This window comes from Schistocerca cancellata, chromosome 4 (genome assembly GCF_023864275.1).
Source record: "Schistocerca cancellata isolate TAMUIC-IGC-003103 chromosome 4, iqSchCanc2.1, whole genome shotgun sequence".
NCBI lineage: Eukaryota > Metazoa > Arthropoda > Insecta > Orthoptera > Acrididae > Schistocerca > Schistocerca cancellata.
Genome location: NC_064629.1, coordinates 600,082,406 through 600,106,381, shown reverse-complemented (window position 1 = coordinate 600,106,381; position 23,976 = coordinate 600,082,406). Strand labels below are relative to the sequence as shown.

The following is a 23,976-nucleotide window of genomic DNA, read 5'->3' as shown; positions in this document are numbered from 1 at the left end:
CGGCATCTTCGTGGTAGGAAAAACAGGAAAGATTTCTGACTGCTATGCGGTTCTATGAGACAGTAACGAAATGTCCCTGTCAGCAAAAAAAAAAAAAAAAGAGAAAATAGCTGCGTCTGCTGTACGATTCCACGAGGTAGTGAAGAAACATTTCAGCAAACTAGGAAACTTTCCCCACAAAATTTATAGCATTGGTAATGGTCAAAAGTGTAAAAAGAAATAAAATGGGAAAACATTAAACCATTCTGAAATAACAGTTAATACTCTAAGGAAAACTGCAGTAAGCGTTGTAGAAGAGTCTGATGAAGTGTTCTTCTAGTAGAACCACAAAGAATTTCTTTTCTTAAATTATGACTAGTAGACATGGGACTAATAGGTACCCAGATCATTAATATATGTTCATTTATATTGGTTCAGAGAAAGTCGGAGACGGGTGCATCTTCATCTATATTCCGCAAGCAACCTTATGGCGTGTGACGGAGGGTATTTTGTGTACCACCGTGTACCAATTTTAGCAATAGTATCCTCGGTCAAAGAACCGTTCGGCCCCAATTTCAGTGTATATCGACATGAATAAAAGCAAATTTTTGAGAATTTTCGAAAGTTATGAGTATTGTGCATAAAATACTTCGTAGTAATTTGGTGTTTCTGATTTAGTTACTATACCACATATTATAATTAACATTTCGTATTACATTTAGTGTTCCCTTTCAACAGGAGTGTATATTGCCTTTATTTATCGTAAATTAACACTGATTTAGATTTTGTTAGCAACGGTAACCTCAGAAACTTTTCAGGGAATTATTAAATTTTATTCCAGGTTTTTCTGTTGCCTTCATAGAAATCTCGTTTAGCATACTAATTGCTTCAGTTCTTAAGGGAAATTAGTAGTAATTTTATTCATCTCGGGTGCCACAGCCACAAATTCATTGAAGGAAAATCCATCTTCCACCTTGGCTGTTACATAATCATTGTTATTTACATCACTGTCAACGGATTTCGGCTGTTAACCATTCTCTAGTTAATACTTCTATGTTCTTAAAGACGCAGGCGAGAACAGCGTTCTATCGATATCACCAGTTTATCGTTGTTCGCGATCGTCTTCAAGAATATGGGAGTATTCACTTGAAAATGGTTAACGTCCGATATCAGCTTATAGTTGTGTAAATAACAGTGATTATGTCACAACCCTTCCCCCCAAGAACCATGGACCTCGCCGTTGGTGGGGAGGCTTGCGTGCCTCAGCGATACAGATAGCCGTACCGTAGGTGCATCATAACGGAGGGGTATCTGTTGAGAGGCCAGACAAACGTGTGGTTCCTGAAGAGGGGCAGCAGCCTTTTCAGTAGTTGCAGGGGCAACAGTCTGGATGATTGACTGATCTTCCCTTGTAACACTAACCAAAACGGCCTTGCTGTGCTGGTACTGCGAACGGCTGAAAGCAAGGGGAAACTACAGCCGTAATTTTTCACGAGGGCATGCAGCTTTACTGTATGGTTAAATGATGATGGCGTCCTCTTGGGTAAAACATTCCGGAGGTAAAATAGTCCCCCATTCGGATCAGCGGGCAGGGACTACTCAGGAGGACGTCGTCATCAGGAGAAAGAAAACTGGCGTTCTACGGATCGGAGCATGGGATGTCAGATCCCTTAATCGAGCAGGTAGGTTAGAAAATTCAAAAAGGGAAATGGATAGGTTAAAGTTAGATATAGTAGGAATTAGCGAAGTTCGCTGGCAGGAGGAACAAGGCTTTTGGTCAGGCGAATACAGGGTCATAAATACAAAATCAAATAGGGGTAATGCAGGAGTCGGTTTAATCATGAATAAAAAGATAGGAGTGCGGGTAAGCTACGACAAACAGCATAGTGAACGCATTATTGTGGCCAAGATAGACACGAAACCCACGCCTACTACAGTAGTACAAGTTCATATGCCAACTAGCTCTGCAGATGACGAAGAAATTGAAGAAATGTATGATGAAATAAAAGAAATTATTCAGATAGTGAAGGGAGACGAAAATTTAATAGTCATGGGTGACTGGAATTCGGTAGTAGGAAAAGGGAGAGAAGGAAACATAGTAGGTGAATATGGATTGGGGCTAAGAAATGAAAGAGGAAGCCGCCTGATAGAATTCTGCACAGAGCTCAACTTAATCATAGCTAACACTTGGTTCAAGAATCCTAAAAGAAGGTTGTACACATGGAAGAAGCCTGGAGATACTGACAGATTTCAGACAGATTATTATATAATGGTAAGACAGAGATTTAGGAACCAGGTTTTAAATTGTAAGACATTTCCAGGGGCAGATGTGGACTCTTACCACAATCTATTGGTTATGAACTGTATATTAAAACTGAACAAACTGCATAAAGGTGGGAATTGAAGGAGATGCACCTGGATAAACTGACTAAACCAGAGGTTGTACAGAGTTTCAGGGAGAGCATAAGGGAACAATTTACAGGAATGGGGGAAAGAAATACAGTAGAAGAAGAATGGGTAGCTTTGAGAGATGAAGTAGTGAAGGCAGCAGAGGATCTAGTAGGTAAAAAGACGAGGGCTAGTAGAAATCCTTGGGTAACAGAAGAAATATTGAATTTAATTGATGAAAGGAGAAAATATAAAAATGCGGTAAATGAAGCAGGTAAAAAGAAATACAAACGTGTCAAAAATGAGATCGATAGGAAGTGCAAAATGGCTAAGCAGGGATGGCTAGAGGACAAATGTAAGGATGTAGATGCTTATCTCACTAGGGGTAAGATAGATACTGCCTACAGGAAAATTAAAGAGACCTTTTGAGAAAAGAGAACCACTTGCATGAATATCAAGAGCTCAGATGGAAACCCAGTTCTAAGCAAAGAAGGGAAAGCAGAAAGGTGGAAGGAGTATATAGAGGGTCTATACAAGGGCGATGTTCTTGAGAACAATATTATGGAAATGGAAGAGGATGTAGATGAAGATGAAGATGAAATGGGAGATACGATACTGCGTGAAGAGTTTGACAGAGCACTGAAAGTCCTGAGTCGAAACAAGGCCCCGGGAGTAGACAACGTTCCATTAGAACTACTGACAGACTTGGGAGAGCCAGCCCTGACAAAACTCTACCATCTGGTGAGCAAGATGTATGAGACAGGCGAAATACCCTCAGACTTCAAGAAGAATATAATAATTCCAATCCTAAAGAAAGCAGGTGCTGACAGATGTGAAAATTACCGAGAATCAGTTTACTAAGTCACGGATGCAAAATACTAACGCGAATTCTTTACAGACGAATGGAAAAACTGGTAGAATCCGACCTCGGGGGAGATCAGTTTGTATTCCGTAGAAATGTTGGAACACGTGAGGCAATACTGACCCTACGGCTTATCTTAGAAGCTAGATTAAGGAAAGGCAAACCTACGTTTCTAGCATTTGTAGACTTAGAGAAAGCTATTGACAATGTTGACTGGAATACTCTCTTTCAAATTCTGAAGGTGGCAGGGATAAAATACAGGGAGCAAAAGGCTATTTACAATTTGTACAGAAAGCAGATGGCAGTTACAAGAGTCGAGGGGCATGAAAGGGAAGCAGTGGTTGGGAAGGGAGTGAGACAGGGTTGTAGCCTATCCCCGATGTTATTCAATCTGTATATTGAGCTAGCAGTGAAGGAAACAAAAGAAAAGTTCGGAGTAGGTATTACAATCCATGGAGAAGAAATAAAAACTTCGAGGTTCGCCGATGACATTGTAATTCTGTCAGAGACAGCAAAGAACTTGGAAGAGCAGTTGAACGGAATGGACAGTGTCATGAAAGGAAGGTATAAGATGAACATTAACAAAAACAAAACTAGGATAATGGAATGTAGTCGAATTAAGTCGGGTGATGCTGAGGGAATTAGATTAGGAAATGAGACACTTAAAGTAGTAAAGGAGTTTTGCTATTTGGGGATCAAAATAACTGATGATGGTCGAAGTAGAGAGGATATCAAATGTAGACTGGCAATGGCAAGGAAAGCGTTTCTGAAGAAGAGAAATCTGTTAACATCGAGTATAGATTTAAGTGTTAGGAAGTCGTTTCTGAAAGTATTTGTATGGAGTGTAGCCATGTATGGAAGTGAAACGTGGACGATAAATAGTTTAGACAAGAAGACAATAGAAGCTTTCGAAATATGGTGCTACAGAAGAATTCTGAAGATTAGATGGGTAGATCATATAACTAATGAGGAGGTATTGAATAGGATTGGGGAGAAGAGAAGTTTGTGGCACAACTTGACTAGAAGAAGAGATCGGTTGGTAGGGCATGTTATGAGGCATCAAGGGATCACCAATTTAGTATTGGAGGGCAGCGTGGAGGGTAAAAATCGTAGAGGGAGACCAAGAGATGAATACATTAAACAGATTCAGAAGGATGTAGGTTGGAGTAGGTACTGGGAGATGAAGAAGCTTGCACAGGATAGAGTAGCATGGAGAGCTGCATCAAACCAGTCTCAAGACTGAAGACCACAACAACAACAACAACAACAACAACATGTCACAACCAAGGTGGAAGATGAAATAGATCTTCAATGAGTTAGTAATACTTTTTGCGTAACATATCCAGAAAATAAAAGAGAATCATCAAGCTTATTTTAACGTTATTTGTTTACTGTTTTGTAAATCATTGCACCAGTCACAACGCAGTCCCACTGTAAATGCTGTTCTCAGTAGCATAATGAATTAGTTGACGTTCGTAAGAAGCTGGAATTTGCCCTGGGTACTGTCAAACAGTTGGAAGTTGCTGCACATCGGTATGTTGGGAGAGCTCTCGACAGTCTTTGTACCAGAGGTGCCAAAGGTACCCCGAGTACTGTCCTCATTTGTAGATCCTGTCTCCTCTACAAGAACTATAGGATGTATAACTACCCATCTACTTTACTGTTAATGACGACTCAGAGGGAGGGCTAAGCCCCTGTACAGGGGACACAGGACCCTGGAGACCTCAGGGTGTTATCCCATTAATCAACAAATATGGGGTGCTAATTTCACCTGAAATCGACACTGAGTCAGTGACTGGCACAGAAAGTTGAGAAGACCAGCCATGCTCACGGATTTTCAACGAAGCTTGCAATTTGAAGCATTGTCTCCAGAACTGAACGTGGCCTCCTGGTTCTGAGTCTACTGAAAGGACTGAACCAGAGACTTCGAAGGTACTGTGACATGCTAAGCTGAGACTTCCTGGACTGGAACCTAAGGCCGAGAATTGTAGTGTACCCCTAAATGGGTCAAGTGTGCACTATACATCAGGTGCTGCTGTGCCCAGGTAGCTGAGTGTGTGTGGGTATGCACACAATGTTTTTTTTCTTTCTTTTTAAATTAGGTAGTCTAGATAACGATAGCTATAGAGGATATGGAATTATCAGTATAAAAGAAATGGCTCCTGCAGTCGAGGGTAATAAAATCCTAGTGTTTATGAGCCAAAGCATTCGCAATAAAGCGCCAAGAGTTAGAAGCACTCCTAAAAGTCACAAGATTTCACACAAAACTACGTATACAAAGCTTGTTAAATCAGAAATTGACAGCATTGAGAATTTGAGAGAAATTTTAAGCGTATACCGAAAGGTTAGACAAGGAAATGGTGATGTGTTGGTCGCAGAAGACAAGAAACTTAAATCAATCGGGATAGACATTAAAGTTGCAGGCCAGATTGTTTGAGCAAGACTCAGTATCAAGGATGTGTGTTAAATTTCTTCTATAGACCACCAGACTCACCTCCTGATGTGACAGAAAACTTTAAAGATAACCTAAGTTCAATTAGTACGTAATTACTCGAATCATACTGTCGTCATTGGAGAAGACTTTAATCATCAAACAGTCTACTGTGAAAATTATAGTTTTGTAAATGGCTTGTGTGACAAGACGCCCTGCGAAAATTTACTAAATGCGTTTTCTGAGAACTACTTAGAGCAGAATGTTCGTTAGCCCATTCGTGACGGAATTATATTGGATCTAATAGCAATAAATAGACCTGACCTTTTTGAGAATGTCCAAACAGAAACTGGTATCAGTGATCATGAGACAGTTATGACCACAATGATTGCCAATGTAGGAAGGCAAACTAAAGCAAGTAGGACTTATATGTTCAGCAAAGTACGAGCAGACAAAGAAGAAGTAGTGTTGTACCTCAGTAAGGAACTCGAAACTGGAGGGGGCACGTAGATGAAGTGTGGCTCAGGCTTAGAAGAAAAGTTGAGCATGAGTTTAATACAGTGTCCCCCCGGAGGAATGGTCAGTATTCAGAAATATGGCAGAAACGATCATACGAAGCAAAAAACCTAGTAAACATGGGCACTGAAATGCATACATTAAGAACTATGAGCACTTATACATGTTCGATAGTGTGGAAAAAAGCTCTTCTACTGTTCTTTGGTGTTATAATTTGGGAGGAGGTAGTATGAACCAAAACTAGAAGAAATTGGATGGATGGATGGATGGATGGATATGGTGTTATGGGCGCTCAACAGTGTAGTCTTTAGCGCCCGAACGGAAACAATAACGGACGAGTGTTAGAAGAAATTATCTTGTAAACATGCGCTGAAAAACGCATATCTCAAGAGGTATGAGCACTTGTCAGTAGAAGAGAAGTGTTTGACGTTAGCGAACATGAACAAGTGCTCAGAGCTATTAAGGTATGAATTTTAGGGCCCAGGTTTACTTAACGCTTTTTCTTCGAATGATGGTTCATGTGATATCCCTGAATACTGACTAGTCCTCCTGGGGCACCATGTACCTAATAGAACATTTCAGGATGGGAGGGATTCTCCACGGAATAAACTCATTATAAAGAAACTTCTACAGAAACGGTAAATGAAACGCGTTTGGCTGTCGAGAGGGCAATGGCAATGCGTGCTGTCTAGAACGAGTACCGAAGCTGAATATTATCAAAACGTCTCTCGCAAATCCAAAAGAAATTTGGGGAATATGAAAAGGGTTTCAGTGGCATAATTGTAAGTGTCGGGACACTCATGGACGAAAGAGGGACTGAAATTGAGAGTAGCAATGCAAAAGCAGAAACGCGTCACTCCGTTTGAAAATGTTCCTTTACAAATTAAAATACAGAGGTATAGCCACAGTTCAACTTTCGGATCACCGCAAAGACGAGTGATATGGATATTAATGGCAGTGATGTCGAGAAACAGCTGAAATCGAAAAAATTCAGCAAATCTCTGGGTACCGATGAAATCTCTATTAGATTCTGTATCGAACTTGCGACTGAGTTAGCCTATCTCTCAAGCATAATGTACCGTAGATCCCTCGTACATAAAACCGTGCCCGGTAGTTGGGAGAAAGCACAGGTCACACTAGTTTACAAGAAGAGTACCAGTAGTGATGTACAAAACTATCGACAAACATCCTTCACCTCCATTTGTTGTGGAATATTAAAATATATTCTGATCTCAAACATAATGAGGTATCTCGAAAAGAATGAACTTCTCCACGGCAGCTTGCATACATTCTGGAAAATACCGATCATGCGAAACCGGACTCGCACTTTTCTCATGTGCCATCCCGAAAACCATAGATCAAGGCAGTCGGGTGGATACGGTATTCCTCGATTTGGGAAAAGCACTAGACTCAGACCATACGTGCACTTATTATCAAAAGTGCGGTCGTATAGGATGTCAAGCGAAGTTTGTGACTGGACCGAGGATTTTTTGGCAGGAGGGATGCAGCATGTTATGTTGAACGGAGGGCAATCGACAGATGTAAAAGTAACTTCGGATGTTCCCCGAGTAAGTGTGTTGAGACACTTGCTGTTCACGTTGTATATTAATGACCTTGCACACAATACTAATATTAACCTCAGACTCTTTGCTGATGATATAGTTATCTATAATGAAGTACTGTCTAAAAGAATCTGCATAAATATTCAGTTGAAAACTTGCTTAAAATGTTCAGAAATGCGAAACTGTGTACTTAACACAACGAGAAATACATAGTATCCTGTGACTACAGTATCGACGAGCCATAATTGTAATCTGTCAACTCCCACAAATACCTGGGTGTAACACTTCGTAGTGATACTAAATGAAAGCTCACACTAATTCGGTAGAAGGTAAAGCAGGTGACAGTCTTCGGTTATTGGTGGACTACTAGGTAAATTCAATCAGTCCTCGAAGGAAATTGCGTATAAATCACTCGTGGAGCCCATCCTAGAATACTGCTCACGTGTGTGAGACAAATTCCTAATAGGACTAACAGGGGATATTGAGGATACAGAGAAGGGCAAACGAATGATCACAGATTTGTTCGATCCGCAGGAGAGTGTCACAGAGATGCTGAAAGAACTCAACAGGCAGACATCGGAAGACAGGCACAAACTATCCCAAGAAAGCCTCCTTAGAGAGAACCAGCTTTAAATGGTGAATCTAGGAATATACTACAACTCGCTACGTATCGATCCCGTGGGAATCGTGAGAATAAGAATAGTTTAATTACAGCGCACAAAGAGGCGTTTAAACCATCATTCTTCTCGCGCCCCATACGTGAATAGAAGGGAAAGAAGTCCTAATAACTGGCGCAATGGGAATACCCTCTCACGCCCACTTCACAATTGTTTGCAGAGTATGGATGTAGACTGTCCTGTTCCAGTCCCTAATGCTGCGTGGGAGAACGGAACTTGGCAGCACTCCGTGTGTGTTCGAATCTCTAATTTTGCAATCGCAGATTTTTGGCAGATATACCTAGGAGGAAGCAATATGTAGGTTAATTGTTCCAGAAACAGTGAATCACACCTAATACACAATGTCCCTCTTGCAGCGTTTGCCACTGGAGTTGGCTTACCATCCCCTTGAAGCTTTCGTTCTTACTAAACAAGCCAGTGACAAAACGCACTGCTGTTATTTGGATCTTCTTTATTTTATACCAATTCAATCTGATAAGGGTCCCAAACTAACGAGCAGTACTCTAACATCGGTTGAATGATGCTTTTGTAAGCCACCTCCTACGTGAGTGAAATAGACTGCCTTAGGATTGTTCCAACAAATGTCACACATGTATTTGCCTTTTCTACGATTCGTTTTAGGGGTCGTTCCACTTTAAATCGCTTTATACGCATACTCGCAGGATGTGATTGCTTCCAGTGGTTGTTCGTCATTGTGTAATAATACAACAACGGAGCTCTCTGCCTATTTAGTCACAGTACTTAACATTTGTTTATGTTGAGGGCCCATTGCCAATTTATGCACCAAGAGTTGATTCTTTGTAGATCTTCCTGAATTTTCTAGCGTTGTGACTCGCCTGCACACAACAGAATCCTCCGCGAACAGACTCGCGAAGCTTCCGACGATATAAGCTAGGTCATTTACATACACAGTATCCGACAAAACATTTGAAGCACCCAGAAGGGTAGAGGGGAGGGAGCGGGAGGAAAACAAACGAAATTCCACGGTTTGAGTGGGTACGTGATGTTATGTTATTAATTACAAAATCGAGTCAAATTTACAAAGAACTTGGCAGTATGAGCCCACGTATCAGTGTGACGATGCACCCCATCTGGCCTGGATGTGTGCACATTCGGTTGGAAAGGGTGTCATAATGCTGTTATATACTTTCGCGACCGCTACGGTCGCAGGTTCGAATCCTGCCTCGGGCATGGATATGTGTGCTGTCCTTAGGTTAGTTAGGTTTAAGTAGTTCTAAGTTCTAGGGGACTGATGACCTCAGAAGTTAAGTCCCATAGTGCTCAGAGCCATTTGAACCATTTGTTATATCCTTTCCTTAGAGAATATGGGTCACAACTGTTATAACACTGGTCCTTGATATCCTGACCTCTGGGATTGGGACGAAGTTGACGCCCCAGCTGTTCCACACATGTTCTATCGCGGACAGATCTGGGGATCCTGCTGGCCGCTGGAGTACCTCAACATAACGCAGATAATTCGTAGAGACATGTACTATGAGTGTACGAGCATTGTCTTGTTGAAAAATGGCACCACCATACTGTCGCTTGAGAGGTAACACATGATGAAGCAGGATGTACGCGAAGTTTCGTTGTGTCATCAGGATTATCTCAATCGCTACCAGTTATGATCTGAAGTCATACTCGCCCTACATCAGGAGACCAGGAGTAAAACCGTTATGCCTCTCAAAAACATTGGAAGAATGTTACCTCTCCTCAAGATTCCGCCATACTCGCCGACGATGGCCATCTGAGGTCGTGCAGAACAGTACAACATCCTTGAACACAATGTGACGTCATTCATCAGCAATCTATGTTTGCTGACCAAAGCACCACTCCAGACGCAGACGTTTGTGATGTTATTTTAATGGCAGCCTGTGCCTGGGCGGTAATTCCCTACTTTGGTCGGTGCTAGTCTCCGACCAATGCTGTGGGATGACACAGAATGTTGCCGGGAGTCCATTGATTTTTCTCGGATGGGTGAAGATGTGAATGGGTTACGATGTGCTTGTTGCACAGTACAGCGATCCACTCTTTTGGTGGTCAGACAGGGTCGACCAGAACCTTAACGACGAGCCTGCTCCCACATTCCGATGCAGTGCAACACCAGGTCACCCAAATACACTATAAAACTGGATATTGATTGATTTGACTGGCCGGCCAAATGGAGACACAGAATGAGGCCTGTTTCAAACTATTTCGGGTGCTGTTAACGCTGTTCACACGAGTATACCGCATTTCCGTTTCCTTCACCTTGGTCACTCAACACCTGACACTGATCAGGCCATTGATATACCCTACCAGGCCTGGTACGGCACTAAACACGAACAACAATAATGCACTCTGATGGCCGTTCTACATGTCACAAAGAATTGCAACTCTAATAACGACGACGACGACGACGACGACGACGATGATGATGATGATGATGATGCTAAAACTGATGCTGAAATAAGATATGACCCCAGACAATAAACATAATTTTCAGTTTCACCACAATTGTTTCGTCGTCAGAAAAACTAGAGTGTAAGCCTGCAGTAAACTTTGCTTTCGGAAGATGATCACATGAACTTTGTCTCATAGTAGTGACAGGTACGAAGTATGCTGTGGTTTGGCAACTGGTTTTACTGGCCCCAGTTTATTGTTTATGATTGAAAACCTCTCCTCGTCGTTAGAGTTTCATGCATAGGAACTGATGATCGAGAGTTCTGCAAGCGAGCTTCACCATATGTGATTCACTCTCCCTTATGTTTCTTCCGATCTCAGTCTGGTATCTGCTTTCTCTGTGGCTAGGTTTGTCTGAATATTCGAACCTAAATCAATCCAAAATTATATTCCTGTAGATATAGAGTTCTATTCATTTCACACATGTTCACATTTATAATGTGACAACAGTCATTAGCGGTGTCGGTCATACATTGGCTATCTTCAGATTCTACAATAAGAAAAGGAAAAATCAACATCAAAAACAAATAAAATATTTCTGCTCTTCCATTTTTTATTAATATAATGTAAAAATCAAAATACATGCGTGTCATCCCTACACGTTATTGGTTACGTTTCGTAATTGAAGCGTTGTCATACTAAATCTAAGAAAAACATCATGGAACCGTGCGATAAGCCGGCCGCTGTGGCCGAACGGTTGTAGGCTCTTCAGTCTAGAACCGCGCGACCACTACGGTCGCAGATTCGAATCCTGCCTCGGACATGGATATGTGTGATGTCCTTAGGTTAGTTCGGTTTAAGTAGTTCTAAGTTCTAGGGGACTGATGACCTCAGTGCCCAGCGCCACTTGAACCATTTCAACCGTGCGATAAACATTAAATGTGTATAAAATGACAATGAATCACATTTTAAAACGAAATTAAGATTCTATCCCGCTATTTATACCAGAACTTTTTATGTACACTCCTGCAAATTGATATAAGAACACCGTGAATTCATTGTCCCAGGAAGGGGAAACTTTACTGACACATTCCTGGGGTCAGATACATCACATGATCACACTGACAGAACCACAGGCACATAGCCACAGGCAACAGAGCATGCACAATGTCGGCACTAGTACAGTGTATATCCACCTTTCGCAGCAATGCAGGCTGCTATTCTCCCATGGAGACGATCGTAGAGATGCTGGAAGTAGTCCTGTGGAACGGCTTGCCATGCCATTTCCACCTGGCGCCTCAGTTGGACCAGCGTTCGTGCTGGACGTGCAGACCGCGTGAGACGACGCTTCATCCAGTCCCAAACATGCTCAATGGGGGACAGATCCGGAGATCTTGCTGGCCAGGGTAGTTGACTTACACCTTCTAGAGCACGTTGGGTGGCACGGGATACATGCGGACGTGCATTGTCCTGTTGGAACAGCAAGTTCCCTTGCCGGTCTAGGAATGGTAGAACGATGGGTTCGATGACGGTTTGGATGTACCGTGCACTATTCAGTGTCCCCTCGACGATCACCAGTGGTGTACGGCCAGTGTAGGAGATCGCTCCCCACACCATGATGCCGGGTGTTGGCCCTGTGTGCCTCGGTCGTATGCAGTCCTGATTGTGGCGCTCACCTGCACGGCGCCAAACACGCATACGACCATCATTGGCACCAAGGCAGAAGCGACTCTCATCGCTGAAGACGACACGTCTCCATTCGTCCCTCCATTCACGCCTGTCGCGACACCACTGGAGGCGGGCTGCACGATGTTGGGGCGTGAGCGGAAGACGGCCTAACGGTGTGCGGGACCGTAGCCCAGCTTCATGGAGACGGTTGCGAATGGTCCTCGCCGATACCCCAGGAGCAACAGTGTCCCTAATTTGCTGGGAAGTGGCGGTGCGGTCCCCTACGGCACTGCGTAGGATCCTACGGTCTTGGCGTGCATCCGTGCGTCGCTGCGGTCCGGTCCCAGGTCGACGGGCACGTGCACCTTCCGCCGACCACTGGCGACAACATCGATGTACTGTGGAGACCTCACGCCCTACGTGTTGAGCAATTCGGCGGTACGTCCACCCGGCCTCCCGCATGCCCACTATACGCCCTCGCTCAAAGTCCGTCAACTGCACATACGGTTCACGTCCACGCTGTCGCGGCATGCTACCAGTGTTAAAGACTGCGATGGAGCTCCGTATGCCACGGCAAACTGGCTGACACTGACGGCGGCGGTGCACAAATGCTGCGCAGCTAGCGCCATTCGACGGCCAACACCGCGGTTCCTGGTGTGTCCGCTGTGCCGTGCGTGTGATCATTGCTTGTACAGCCCTCTCGCAGTGTCCGGAGCAAGTATGGTGGGTCTGACACACCGGTGTCAATGTGTTCTTTTTTCCATTTCCAGGAGTGTATATTGAAGAGTCAAAGAAACTGGTACTCCTGCCTAATATCGTGTAGGGCCCCCGCAAGCACGCGGAAGTGCCGCAGCACGGCGTGGCACGGACTCGTCTAATGCCTGAAGTAGTGCTGGGGAGAACTGACACTATGAATCCTGCAGGGCTGTCCATAAATCTGTAAGAGTACGATGGGGTGGAGATCTATTCTGAACAGCTCGTTAAAAGGAATCCGATATGCTCAATAATGTTCATGTCTGGAGAGATTGGTGGCCAGCGGAAGTGTTTAAACTCGGTGAGCCACACTGCAGCAGTTCAGGATGTGCGGGGTGTCGAATTGTTCTGCTGGAATTGCGCAAGTCCGTCGGAATGCACAACGGACATGAATGGATGCAGGTGATCAGACAGGAAGCTTACGTACGTGTCACCTGTCAGAGTCGTATCTAGACGTATCAGGGGTCCCATATCACTCCAACTGCACACGCCCCGTACCATTACAGAGCCTCCACCAGCTCGAACAGTTCCCGCTGACATGCAAGGTCCATAGATTCATGAGATTGTCTCCATATCCGTACACGTCCATCGGCTCGATACAATATGAAACGACACTCGTCCGACCAGGCAACATGTTTCCATGCACCAACAATTCAAGCCGGCCGTTGTGGCCGAGCGGTTCTAGGCGCTTCAGTCTGGAACCGCGCGACCGCTACTGTCGCAGGTTCGAATCCTGCCTCGGGCATGGATGTGTGTGATGTCCTTAGGTTAGTTAGGTTTAAGTAGTACAAGTCTAGGGGACTGATGACCTCAGATGTTAAGTCCCATAGTGCTCACAGCCAGTTTGAACCAACAGTTCAATGTCGGTGTTAGACAGGCCCGGGCGAGGCGTGAAGCTTTGTGCCGTTCAGTCATCCGAAAGCCCATGTCGATGATGTTTCGTTGAATGGTTCGCACTCTGATACTTGCTGATGGCCCAGCACTGAAATCTGCAACAATTTGCAGAAGGGTTGCACTTCTGTCACGTGGAACGACTCTATTCAGTCATCGTTGGTCCCGTTATTGCAGGATCTTTTTCCGGCCGCAGCAATGTTGGAGATTTGATGTTTTACTGGATTCCTGATATTCACGGTACACTCGTGAAATAGTTATACGGGAAAATCCCAACTTCATCGCTACCTCGGAGATGCTGTGCCCCATTGCTCATGCACCGACTGTAACACCACGTTCAAACTCACTTAAATCTTGATAATCTGCCATTGTAGCAACAGTAACCGATCTAACAACTGCGTCAGACACTTGTTGCCTTGTATAGGTGTTGCTGACTGCAGCGCCATATTCTGCCTCTTTACGTATGTCTGTATTTGAATACGCATGCCTATACCAGTTTCTTTCGCGCTTCAGTGTATTTAAGTAATCTATAATTGCTCTCGAGATTTCCAGCAGGGTGTCAATATTTAAGTATCGCGACGTTTCGACTAGTGGCATATTGATCATCTTCTGTCGAAGTGTAGAGCTACTATCGGTCCCATACATTTATACGCGTGACGCAGCCTGGGTACGAGCACTAGGATCTTGTGTGGTCGGCGGACGAACCGCGGGGCTGGAGGCAAAGGTATCGTGTGGGTGTAGGCCGAAGGCTGCTCTCGAACCTCTGCGTGGGCGTTCTCGATTCTTATAGAGTACTAGCCACTGTTGGGGCGCTTTCGGCATGTAGCCACTAACTCGAGATCGTGCACTAAGCTTATGTGATGACCTTCGTGTTTATGCAAAAGATTCTCGTGAATTCTTATTTCTTGATTTCTTTATTGTGCTTTCCCAGTAGCTACTGGGTTAACACAGTAACTTAGTGTTCTCAAAATAAAAGTTATGTTCTTCATTTAGGCTGTGCTCTGCCACTGCTGATTTCTCTCTGTGTCCTTGACGTATCGACATAGTATCTTCCTGGCAGCGTTTCGAGATATAGTACTGCGTTTGACAGCTATACTGGCGGCCACATTCACCTCGGATGCCATATGTTCCGGGGAAGTGAAGTATTACTGGCTCGTTTGTAGGGGCAAAAGTATCTTTCGTCTTCGTTTGTGACCAGTTTTGATGTCGCACTTTTCCAAGCAGCTTCACGATCATTGCTGAGAGTGTCCCGATTTATGGAAGAAAAACGAGTTTCTGTCCTCCTTCCTCTTCTTCCTGCTTTGTTACATCTTTTCCTTCTTTAAACGTCCTAATATGGGCTTCACAGAACCCATTTCCACAGAATATTTTCTTCAGGTGTTGCAGCTCAGCTGGGAGGCTTTTTTAAATTATGACGCGTGCCCTATGTACCAGGGTGGTTAACACTGGACATCTCTGTGGATGATAGTTGCCACTTGTCGCACTCAGATACAGGTTTACAAAGGTCCTCTTCCTATAAACTACATGGTATAGCGTACCATGAGCCTTGTTCATTATTAGGATACGCAAGAATGTAGTACATCCATTCTCTTCTAGTTCCACCGTGATTACGATATTTTGGTGAATGCTGTTTAAGTTTTTCTACTCTTACAGTACCTATATGCATTTTCAATGATTTTTAATGTTTGCGGCTGGAAGTGATGATTCAGGAGTGCCAAGAAGTCTTGACGAGGAAATTAATTGAATAGTGATGTAATATCGAAGCTTATAAGCAGCTCATCTCTCTGCAGCTGCATGCTATTATGTATTGTCCTGAAACCGGACGAGTGCTTCACATGGTGACTGCAGTATCCCACAAGGGTTTTAGAAGTGTAGCTACAAGGGGCTGACGAAAATATGGAAACACCAAAAGCACAAATTCCCGTCACCTCGGAATGGATAAATACAAGGCCTATATGGTTTTAAAGGGCAAAATGCTGGCAAGGTCAGGCAACGATGATGGAGTTGGATAGCTATCACGCACTCCTCTCTAAAAAACATGCCCCAAAAGCTCAATAGTATTGAGATCTGCTGACGGTCCTGGTTAGGGAAGATGCGACAGTTCATCCTTGTGCTCACAAAAACAGTTCTGGCTGATGCGAACTGAGTCAACAGGGACGCTGTCCTCTTCGTGCATAGCATTACCGTTGGAGAACAAACATTATATCACAGGATTGGCCTGATCAGCCGAAATCGTTACACTGTCCTTTCCAGGATTGCGTACTTACAGAGTATCCAAGGGGCCCGTGAAAAACCACGATATGGCTGACCAAATCCTCACCATACCCCGACCACGTTTCACTATTGGGGAGAAAACTCGGCCAGAAGCTGGAAACAGTGTGAAACAACTCTCATCCGACCAATTGACTTTCTTCCATTGCTCCATAACCCAGGTTTTACGGCTTCGGCACTAAGTTTTCCTGTTACAAGTATTTGCATCACTGATGTGTGGTTTTGGAAATCCAGTTCGCCCTGCAATGGTCTGCTTGGTGTAATTTTGGTGCTGACAGCGTTCGAGAGTGTGACATTCAGTTCTGGATTGAATTTTGCAGCTGTCGTGCTTTTATTTTTCGATAAGATCCTACTCAATTATCGTCTGTCACAATCACTCAACACACAGTTTCATCCACGTAGCGACTTAGTGGATGAAGTTTTTCTGCTTTCCCTGTATGCGGAATAAAACTTCGACTCGGTGCCTCTTGAAACACCAAACACTCCAGCTCTCTTGGTTACGTTCGCGTCCACTATTTGAGCACTAAAAATTTGCCCACGTTCGAATTTACGTAGCTCCAGGAAATTCAGTCACAAGTACACAGAACACTGTTCTGACCACGACCGACACTAGTAACGTATTGAGGACATTGCACAGCTCCTGTTTGTGGTCAAAGAAAAGAGTTAAACCTACAGGCTTGGATAGCGTCTATTGCAGTCAAATGAAAACCGAACACCCGCCATAACACACCCGCGCTGCAGGTGGCCCCATTGTTGTTACGTTTCGATACTGTTACCATTGTGGGTGGGGAAGGCCATGGTGCTACACCACATGTGCACGCTGTTGTTGGGTTATGACCTTGATGTTGGCGGACTTATCTAGAGTCGTCGTCCAGCTGTCATAGTATCCTACGGCTAGCGCCTGCGATTGGGCCACCCTTCAGACAGCAGTGTAGCGAGCGTGGCCTGCATTCCTCGCCCGCTCGCTACACGGACAGTGGTCATCTTATCGAAACAATTCCTTGAGCGTGGGACCACATTCGGACGAAACGCATTAGCCCTGATCTTCCATCGTGTGATTTCCACATCTTATGCGAATCTGAAGAAAGACGTGCGTGGACTCGGTTGCAGTCGGACGAAGGAGTGCGAGAGTGGGTGAGGTTGTGGATTCGTCAGCGGCCGACAGCGTTTTGCTAAACAGGAATAGATGGTACCGTCTTCCAGTAAGACAAATGTCTTACATTTGTAGTGTTTACTTTTGAATGGAACCATTCCATGGTCCCGTTATGGTGGGTGTCCGACTTTCATTTGACGCCCCTTTCCACAGGCCGGGGAGTAAATGATGTTGACAATGGCTGCATAGGGAGCCCTTCTCTGTTGAGTTTTGTAAATCCGTACAGGTGTGGTTTAGCTAGCGATCCAGGATACAGCTGTTTATTCACTTAGGTAGATATGAACTCGGAAGATCGTAGAACAAGGCAGCTACTTTTTGGAATATAAGTACTATTTCTGTAACTAGCTAATATTCAGCTCTTTGTCAAATAATAGCTCATTTATGACTTTCGTGAATTTGCCTGTCATAAATGCTATAACTGTCTGTTTCTTCAGCAACTGGTCCTTCTGGAGCCCATGAATTCATTTACCTTCGAACGCCGATTGTAAACGTATTTAGTGTTTGCAGATAAGCGAATTTAATGGGTGGTAGAAGAGAGACATCTTTGTATTTTGAAATAACTTTTATTCTGTTTCAGCTGTTCGAACTGAAGGATCATACAAATTCAGAAATTCTGTCACATATGTGTAAGAGAGTTACATATGCATACACTATCTGATCGCCGGCTGGTGTGGTCGAGCGGTTATAGGTGCTTCAGTCTGGAACCGCGCGACCACTACGGTCCCAGGTTCGAATCCTGCCTCGGGCATGGATATGTGTGATGTCCTTAGGTTAGTTAGGTTTAAGTAGTTCTAAGTTCTAGGGAACTGATGACTTCAGATGTTAAGTCCCACAGTGCTCAGAGCCATTTGAACCACTATCTGATCAAAAGTAGCCGGGCACACCTATGTAATGCGCAATTGACCGTTAGACGTCACCAGAAGTAGACCCGCCAGCCTAAAAGGAGGTGTTGTCTGTAGAGAAAGAGTGACAACAAAATATGTCGTCAGGAGCGCTTAGTGACTGCGAACGTGGACTAGTCATTAGTTGACGTATGAGTAACAAATCCACCAGGGAAATTTTAACCGTTCCAAAGATGATGAAGTCGACTGTTGGTGACGTGATTGTGGACTGGGAACGTGGGGGGACAACAACAGCTAAACCAAGACCGGGTGGATTTCATGTACTGACTAACAGAGCATTGTGGAGGTTTATAACAAAGAAATCACATGAAATCAATGGAAGGAATAACTCGTGAGTTACACAGTACTACCAGGATTCCAGGTGGCACAATAATAGTGCGTAGGGAGTAAGAAGGAATAGGATACAGTGATAGAATAGCTCCTCATAGGCCACACACTTCTGTAGTCAGACGCTTGAAGTGATGTAAGGAGCGACGCCATTGGACAGTGGATGACTGGAGACGAGTGATTTGGAGCGATGAATCACGTATACCCTGTGTCAATCCGGCGGGAGTGTTTGGGTATGGTGAATACCTGGAGAACATTACTGCCGTTATGTTTAGTACTAAGAGCAAAGTGCAGACGGGACGGCGTTACGGTATAGGCGTGTTACTCATGGTTAGCGAGTCGTCTTCCTATTGCGCCTAAGAAAACGCTAAATACGGAAGTATATGAACATATTTTACAGCATTGTGTATGTAGACATAGAGGAACAGCTCGTAGGTTGTTTGTATCAGCTTGACAATGCACTCTGTCATACGAGGGGCCTTTGAAAAGTCCGTGAAAAGTCCGAGAGATGCAACCACCGGCGCGCATCGAGGTCATGTTTAGTTAGTAGCATATTTGGAAAGAACGCACACCAGGTTTCAGCCATATTGGTCTATTTCTTTGTGTTTGGCATTCGTGTGAATCAAGGAAGCTGAGTGATTGTCAAAAAATGGACGAAAAATAATTTCGTGTAGAGATTAAACATTACTTTAAGAAAGAGAAAACGCCTCAGGAGATTAAAGAGAAGCTTGATAAATATTACGGTGGCTCTGCAGCTTCCATGAGAACACTTTATAAGTGGTTTCAAAATTTTCGGAGTGTCCATATGGGCACAAGTGTTGCTGAACGTTCTGGAGGCCCTGTGGAGGTTACGACTCCAGAAATCATTGATGAAATCCATGATATGGTGATGGATGACAGAAGAGTTAAGGTGCGTGAGACTGCTAGTGCTGTGGGCATCTCGAATGAACGGTTACATAATATTTTGCATAAATATTTGGACATGAGAAAGCTATCCGCAAGATGTGTTCCGCGATTGCCGACACTTGACCAAAAACGGAATCGTGTGAAGTGTTGCAAGGAAGGTTTGTAGCTGTTGAGGAAGAATCCGCAGGACTTTAAGCGCCGTTTCGTCACTGTGGATGAAACATGGATACATTACTATACTCCTGAAACCAAACAACAATCTAAACAATGGGTTACCAAAGGAGAATCTGCACCAAAAAGGCGGAAATGTTATGGCGGCTGTCTTTTGGAATTCGCAAGGGGTTATCCTCATCGGCTGTCTGGAAAAGGGTAAAACTATTACAGGTGAATATTATTATCGTTATTCGACCGTTTGAAAACCGAGATGCAAGAAAAACGCCGGCAATTTGACCTCAAAAAAGTCATTTTCCATCACGACAATGCACCATCACACACCTCAGCAGTTGTGGTTGCAAAATTAATGGACATAGGATTCCAACTCGTTTCCCATCCCCCCTATTCTTCGGAATTGCCTCCATCGGACTACTGTTTGTACCCCAATTTGAAGAAATGGCTTGCGGGACAAAGATTTTATTCAAACGAGGAGGTGACTGCAGCAACTAATTGCTATTTTGCAGACTTGGACAATTCCTATTATTCGGAAGGGATCAACAAATTAGAACAGTGTTGGACAAAGTGTATAAATCTAAAAGGCGACTATGTCGAAAAAAAAAGTTTACCTCAAACTCGTAAGTAGTTTTTATTTTTACAAGGACTTTTCAAACGCCCCTCGTAAAGCAGGATCTGTGAGGCAATGCTTTGTGGACAATAAGATTTATTAAATGACCTGAGATGCACGGAATTCCGATATGTACCGAACAGAACACCTTCTCGGTGAGTTAGAACGCCAATTTTGCTCCAGACCCCAGCGTCCAATATCATTAACTTTTCTGGTTTCGGCTTTTGTGAAAGAATGGGCTGCCATACCTCCACTTTCAGACACATCATTGAAAGTATACTCAGCAGAGCTCTAGTCATGTAATGGCGAACGGTGGAGAAACCCCAAGTTACTATTCGCTAGCAGATGTCCGGATACTTTTGATCAGATTACGTAGGTCCACTGTTAACGATTTTACTGTGATGTACAAACGTCAGAGAAGCACACCTTCAGGCATCTGTTAGGCTGAAGAAATAAAACGCTGACCACCGAACTGCAAACCATGCTCAGCCAACCTATCTTACTAATTATTGTAGCCGACTTCCGTTGCAGCTGACACAGCTCAGTGACAGAACGACCCTCCTGTTTGTGGTAAGTCTCGAGTTCAGTGGTCGTACTGCTGCCCAGAAATTATTAATCAAAAGGAAGCGTAGTGTCGCCCTTTATGGTGATTTAAACAACTCTGATGTCGAGCAAATAAGTATGGCCGCTGTTGTACACCAAGTCTGCTAATGCAGACTCTAAGCATGAAGTTTCCCCTGCCAAACTGAAACGTACCCTGACTACTGATGTGACATAATAGTGAAACGCAGGATTTCTGTTCCGACCCAACTAAATGTGCAAGCCATAAGAGTGAGTTAAGTGCCACTAATTTAATGAGTGTTATGTGATCCATGCGTGGTTTACAAAAAAAGATTGAAAAGTGAAATAAAATGCTGCACTGTAGGAAGTTTTTCTTGTATTTTGCACCTGTAAAAGGACTGAAAAATTTCTTTTCCCAGCTCTCCGTCGATTTGTGGCACAGGATGTCATCAAGTCAAAGAATATGAGCAGATATACGGAAAACGTGCTGCCGTGCGCAACTTGGGGAACCTGAAACTGAATACAAGTCAGTGTTAAGGATGTGTGGGAACGATAGCCCTGTGACGGTCCTTTGACACTCTCTACGTGAAAGCTTTACTGCATAGAATCCAAGTGTCTTTGTGATGGAATACTCTCTATCTCATTAAATACGACTGGTGAAATAGATATCTTAAATTTACTAACAGAATTCGAAATATCTTCTAAGAAGAGCAATGCTTTAGAAACAAAGGACCACATGATTTTGGACGTGATAGTGCTGTCTCTGAAAGATTGTCAAAATACTAATGTCATTACGCTTATTTAACTTGACACACAAACCATACAAAATCACCGTTTTGTATTAATTTTTGACTAACACAGAAGTGAATTCTACTGCAGTTCAGGGGAAGTTGAAGACAGACTTAATGTGGTCATGCGTATTTGTCACAGCACCAAAAGTGCGAATAGGGTAAGTAGTTCACAGATATTACCAAAAGGATCCCGGATTCATAGAGGAGTAGGAAACATAGGTTCCAAACTGGATAATCCGTGAAATAAAAGTGCGACTTGTGCAACTTTCAGAAGACGTCGACTGAATTTGGTGAAGTGCGTCACAGTGCGTTCGCGGACAAACGAAGTAACTTATTTAAATGAATTCATAAACTTTTTAAGGCATAGTCAATTTGCACTTTGTGTGTGTGTGTGTGTGTGTGTGTGTGTGTGTGTGTGTGTGTGTAAGACTGCGTTGAAAGATGGTATCCATTGGCGTAATGAATAAGTTTATATTTTTTTCTCTTACTCTCACAGTTAAATTTGCTTATGATACAGCTCTGGAATTGCTCTGTAAGATATGTATGGACCATGTATGTAACTATTTTAATTCTTTGTGAATGGTAGTGCAAATAATAGCGTAACATGGGATAGTGCACAAAACGGTGAATGTTTATAGACTTTTTAAGTACTTACAGCCAGACCAAGCGAAGTGTGTGCCAAACGCCGAGGGCAATACACAGAGTTATGTGCGTGCTGAAGATGAATGATAAATAAAACAGTGAGTATAAACTGTGGGCGTTTGCATTATTCTCCTCTCCTGAGAAGGAATACAAAATAATAAGAAACTAATACGACCTGAAGATACTTCAACGCAAAACATTGTAAAAGGTACCACTGTCCTAGCCACAAACTTTGTTAAGCCGAGCTACGATGTAGTAGTTGTGAACATTGCCCTTCACTAGTGATAGATATTTGAGAAGCAAAACAAGAAAAAGCAATGTTCATTGACGGTAGGAAAAGAAACAATTTACAAGTTCCTTCCATAAATTAAACGACATGCATCATTAACAGATTATCGATAGAACAACTGGAAATTTTAATAAGAGGAGAACGAAGAGAAGCCCATCGTCGTCCGATAAGGTGCATAAGAGCTGAATACCTCAGAAGACACGTGGGCAGTAAGCTCGTAGATAGAGCTCAACAACGGCTAGACAAAGGTGCGCAGTAACTGTGATCTATGCCCACAGAGATAACGAAACGTGAACAAGAGGGCTCAGTGCAGAACAAGAAGTGGGCTCCGGTAAATTTCGTGGGGACTTCTGCTCTTTGCTTCATCTAGTGGATACCTTCTCCTGGGTATCCTGGAGTCGCAGCATCACAGGAGCTCGGGGATTTAACATCTACAGTTGCGTTTTGTAAGATGAGGCTAAACTTTTAAATGTTCTGGTACTGTAGCAAGTTTACAGACGTACTGTAACAACTACTACGGCTTCTGACATCAAATGTAACAGTTCTGTTACTAAATGTGACACTTCTGTCACTCAATGTAACTGGGTTTTCTCTTTTGATGCTGTCAATTGTCAGGATGAGCATTCTCAAGCATTCTGTCAGGGTGAAAATATTAAATAAATAAACTTTTCTCTCTTACAAAATGTGGGCAGGGTGGGTTCTTCCTTGGCTCGGGTATGAGGTCGAATGAAACATCATTTTATACATAAGATAACTTTTATTGAAAGTTTCGTACAACTGTTATCTTACTGGACGTTCTGGTTCGGAGAGCGGCAGCCGTGTCGTTTGCGTAGCCTTCTGCTGCGGCAGCGGCGGCGGCGGCGGCGGCGGCGGCGTCTGATTACGCGTAGCGGTGTGTATCTCGTGTCGCCGTCTCGCCCAGCTGACCGGAGACGCGCAGCGCGAGGTGTCCCGTTTAATTATTGCGAGCGACGTCGTGCATCGGATGGTGATACCTTGAATGTGGCGTCCCAGTGTTCCTCTTCTCTAAGCGGCCGCGTGTGTTGTGCGTCGACCAGCGGAGCGGCGCGGCGGGGGAAGGCCAGTGTCCCGGACTCGAACCACGGACTCCCGCTTGCCAGTCTTCGGCTGTCAGGTCTTCATCCCAGCTCACAGGTGACTGCTGAAGTGAGGCCGTCTCCTTCCCGTCCTCACGAGTCACCCGGGTACGTAAAATCAGACTTCAAAATACCTTTTAACTTCTTCTT

The 23,976-nt window shown here is 43.8% G+C and overlaps 1 protein-coding gene across 5 annotated transcripts in view; it reads right to left on the bottom strand.

Moving 5' to 3' along the window:
* Positions 1 to 23,976, bottom strand: part of LOC126184543 (cAMP-regulated phosphoprotein 21) — a 1,287,166-nt gene that overhangs the window by 399,057 nt on the left and 864,133 nt on the right. The window lies entirely within an intron of this gene.